This window comes from Hordeum vulgare, chromosome 4H, assembly GCF_904849725.1.
Source record: "Hordeum vulgare subsp. vulgare chromosome 4H, MorexV3_pseudomolecules_assembly, whole genome shotgun sequence".
Lineage (NCBI taxonomy): Eukaryota > Viridiplantae > Streptophyta > Magnoliopsida > Poales > Poaceae > Hordeum > Hordeum vulgare.
The window spans coordinates 198,784,435-198,789,510 of NC_058521.1; positions in this window are offsets into that span (position 1 = coordinate 198,784,435).

Below are 5,076 nucleotides of genomic sequence, written 5' to 3' on the forward strand. Positions count from 1 at the left end.
TGGAATCTAATATTACCTTCATTCATATCAATAATTGCACCAACTGTTCTAAGGAAAGGTCTACCAAGAATAATAGGACACGTAGGATTGTAGTCTATATCAAGAACAATGAAATCTATGGGCACATAATTCATATTTGCAACATTAATTACATCATTAATCCTTCCCACGGGTTTCTTAATTGTAGAATCCGCTAGATGCAAATTTAGAGAACAATCATCAAATTCATGGAATCCTAACACATCAAATAAAGTTTTTGGAATTGTGGAAACGCTAGCACCCAAATCACACAAAGCATGGCACTCATAATCTTTAATTTTAATTTTAATAGTAGGTTCCCACTCATCATAAAGTTTTCTAGGTATAGAGACTTCCAACTCAAGTTTTTCTTCAAAAGATTTCATCATGCCACCCACAATATGTTTCGTAAAAGCTTTATTTTTACTATAAGCATGCGGAGAATTTAACATGGATTGTAACAAGGAAACACAATCAATCAAAGATCAGTTATTATAGTTCAAGTCCTTGAAATATGAAAGAGTGCGCTCATTGCTATTTAAAGTTTTAACCTCTTCCATCCCACTTTTATCAATCTTATCATTAAGATATAAAAACTCTGAATCATTGGGACGCCTTTTAACTAAAGTTGACTCATCTCCGGTCCCATATTTTTCAAGACTTATACTAGAAAACAAAGATTCAGTAGGTGTCACACAAATCACTTAAAGATCTTCATCAATATTATCACGAGAAAACACCTTTTCAAGCCATTCATGCTTAGCACATATTCTAGCGGTTCTTTCCTTACACTCATAAATGGAAATTCATAGCTTTTAAAGACTCATTAATATCATGCTTGGGTGTAAAAGATCTGATTTTCAAAGAATCAACCTCAAGAGAAATTCTATCAACGTTCCTGGCCAAATCATCAATCTTGCGCAATTTTTCTTCAATCATAGCATTGAAACCTTTTTGAGAGCTAATGAATTCTTTAATATTATTCTCAAGATTAGTGGGAATATTATTATAATTTCCATAAGAATTGTTGTAGGAATTACCATAATTATTAGAGGAATTACTAGGAAACAGCCTAGGATTAAAATTACCTCTATACGCGTTATTGCCAAAATTGTTCCTACCAACAAAATTCACATCGATAGATTCATTATCATTTCCAATCAAAGAAGGCAAAGGCATATACTTGGTATCAATAGGAGAACTCTTACTAGCAAACATTTTCATTAATTCATCCATCTTCCCACTCAAAGTATTTTTTTCTGCCATAGCATGCACTTTTTTACTAGTAGGAGATCTTTCGGTATGCCACTGAGAGTAATTAGCCATAATATTATCTAGGATTTTAGTAGCTTATGCTAACGTGATTTCCATATAAGTACCACCCGCGGCGGAATCTAAAATATTTCTAGAAGGAAAATTCAATCCCGCATAAAAAATATTGTATAATCATCCATAAACTCAAACCATGTGCGGGACAATTCCTAATCATTAGTTTCATCCTCTCCCAAGATTGTGAAACATACTCATGATCAAGTTGCTTAAAATTAATTATATCGTTCCTAAGGGAGATGATCTTAGCAGGCGAAAAGTACTTGAGAATAAAAGCACATTTACACTTATTCCATGAATCAATACTATTTTTAGGTAAAGATGAAAACCAAGTTTTGGCACGATCTCGTAGTGAGAAAGGAAATAGCTTCAATTTAACAATTTCATTATCCACATGTTTCTCCTTTTGCATATCACACAACTCAACGAAAGTATTTAGATGGGATGCGACACCTTCACTAGGAAGGCCAGAAACTTGTTCTTTCATAACAAGATTGAGCAAATCGGCATTAATTTCAGAAGACTATGCACTAGTGGCGGGAGCAATCGGAGTACTGATACGTCTCCAACGTATCTATAATTTTTGATGGTTTCATGCTATTATCTTGTCAAACTTGGGATGTTTTGCATGCCTTTTATTTATTTTCTAGGACTAACTTATTAATTCACTGCCAAGTGCCAGTTCTTGTTTTTTCCATGTTTTTGACCCCTTTCAGAGGAGATTTTGAAAAGGAGTCCAAACGGAAGAAAATCCCCGAAAAGATTTTTTTCTGGAACGAAAGAAGATCAGGGGACTTGGGAGCCAAGCAGAAGAGCCCCAGGGGCCCCACAAGCCCCCAGCCCGCGGCCAGGGGGGCGCACCATCCAGGATTGTGGGCCCCCTGGAGGTCTCCTGACCTAGATCTTGCACCTATAAATTCCCAAATATTCCCAAAAAAATCACGGGAGCATCGTAATCACTTTTCCGCCGCCGCAAGCTTCTGTCTCCGCAAGATCCCATCTGGGGCACGTCCTGGTGCCCTGCCGGAGGGGGATTCGGACACGAAAGGCTTCTCCATCAACACCATGACCTCTCCGATGATGCGTGAGTAGTTCACCATGGACCTACGGGTCCATAGCTAGTAACTAGATGGCTTCTTATCTCTCTTGGATCTTCAATACAAAGTTCTCCATGATCTTCATGGAGATCTATCCGACGTAATCTTCTTTTGCGGTGTGTTTGTCGAGATCTGATGAATTGTGGATTTATGATCAGATTATCTATGAATCTTATTTGAGTTTCTTATGATCTCTCTTATGCATGATTTCATATCCTTGTAATTCTCTTCGAGTTGTGGGTTTTGTTTGGCCAACTAGATCTATGATTCTTGCCATGGGAGAAGTGCTTGGTTTTGGGTTCATACGTGCGGTGACCTCACCCAGTGACAGAAGGGGTAGCGAGGCACATATCATGTTGTTGCCATCAAGGGTAAAAATATGGGATTTTCATCATTGGTTTGAGATTATCCCTCTACATCATGTCATCTTGCTTAAAGCGTTACTCTGTTCATCATGAACTCAATACACTAGATGCATGCTGGATAGCGGTCGATGTGTGGAGTAATAGTAGTAGATGCAGAAAGTATCGGTCTACTTGTCTAGGACGTGATGCCTATATGCTAGATCATTGCCTTAGATATCTTCATGACTTTGCGCGGTTCTATCAATTGCTCGACAGTAATTTGTTCACCCACCGTGATATTTGCTATTTTGAGAGAAGCCTCTAGTGAACACTATGGCCCCCAGGGTTTACTCCACACCATATTTTCAGCCTTACACTTTTTACTTCGTTGCACTTTCCGCCTTCAGATCTCACTTTGCAAACAATCTTGAAGGGATTGACAACCCCTTTGAAGCGTTGGGTGCAAGCTTGTTTGTGTTTGCGCAGGTACTCTAGACTTGACGAGACCCTCCTTCTGGATCGATACCTTGGTTCTCAAACCGAAGGAAATACTTATTGCTCCTGTGCTGCATCACCCTTTCCTCTTCAAGGGAAAAACCAACGCAAGCCCAATCTCCGTCGACGTGTCAATTCTGGCAGTATTGTTTGAGAAGTAGCAGAAGTATTTCTAGCGCCGTTGCCGGAGAGGAAGATCAAGTCAAGAACTCATCCAAGTAGGTGTCGCAAACTCATCTCTTGCATTTACTTTGTTTGCCAGTTGCCTCCCGTTTTCCTCTCCCCCACTTCACCAATTTGCCTTTTTTGTTTGCCTTTTCATTCGCCCTTTCTCTCGCTTGCTTTCTGTTCGCTTGTGTGCCATGTGCCTTCAATATGCTTGCATCTTCGCTTGCTGAAAAATCTAGTGATATGGATCCTCATCCACTTGCTAATCTCTTTAAGAGATCCAATTATGTTGATCCAATTGCTAGTGAGTTGATTGCACTTGACTATCTTTATGGAGTTTTGCTTGAGATGCGTGAATCTGAAAATTGTGAGGAAGAAATTTATGAAGTGATTCATGAGGGCTCCTTGGATGAAAAGCATGATTGCAATGGTTTCACTATAATTCTATTAGTGACAATCATGCTAAGAATATGCAAAACCCTAAGCTTGGGGATGCTAGTTTTGATATGTCCACTACTTGTTGCAATGATCATGAGTGGGGCGATGATTTTTCTTATGATCTTGAAAATTTGTTTAAGCCTCATGATGAATATGATATTTGCAATATTATTGAAAGTGGGTTTGGAGAAGTCATGACTTTAGTTGATGATAATCCCACTATTTTTGAAGAGCGTTGACTTTGCATGCATGTGGATCATGAAAAGAATATCCTATGTGATAGTTACATTGTTGAATTCAAATATGATCCCACATGTAATTATTGTGAGAGAGGAAAATATGGTGGTAGAAACTTTCATATCACTAAATCACCTCTCGTTATGTTGAGATTGCTATTGTCTCTTTCTTCTTCCTTGCATATGGTAACTATTGGTTGTCTTGACAATCTGTTTTCCTATAAAATGCCTATGCATAGGCAGTATGTTAGACTTAGATGTGATTTTCACACGTTTTATGATGCTCTCGTTGTGCTTCAATTCTTGTCTTTTTGTGTGAGCATCATTGATTTATCAATGCCTAGCTAAGGGCGTTAAACAATAGCGCTTGTTGGGAGGCAACCCAATGAATTTATGTTTTTATTTCTGTTTTGTTGTGTCCACACTTTCATAATTATGTTGTGATTGTGTTTTTTGTGTTTCTTTTTGTGTTTGAGCCAAGCAAAGCCTTTATGACTAGTCTTGGTAATTGTTCTTTGATCATGCTGAAAAAGACAGAAACTTTTCGCTCACGAGATGATTTTTCATTTTTATTCAGAAAGAGCTTTTGAGTTGATTCTTTTTTCTGCTGATTGATATGCTTTGTCCCCAGACTGTCATAATGTTTCAGATTTTTTGAGGTACCAGAAGTATACGAAGTATACATATTGCTTCAGACTGGTCTATTTTTGACAGATTCTGTTTTTGTTGAGTTGGTTGCTTGTTTTGATGAAACTATGGTTAGTATCGGGGGGTACTAGCCATGGGAAAGTGAGAATACAGTAGCCCATAATCAATATAGATGGAATTCAAGTTTGCTACAGTACCAAAAGAATTGGTAGTTTGTTTTCTTGTACTAATGTTATCACAAGTTTCGGTTTAAGTTTTGTGTTGTGAAGTTTTCAAGTTTTGGGTGACGTTCTTATGGACAAA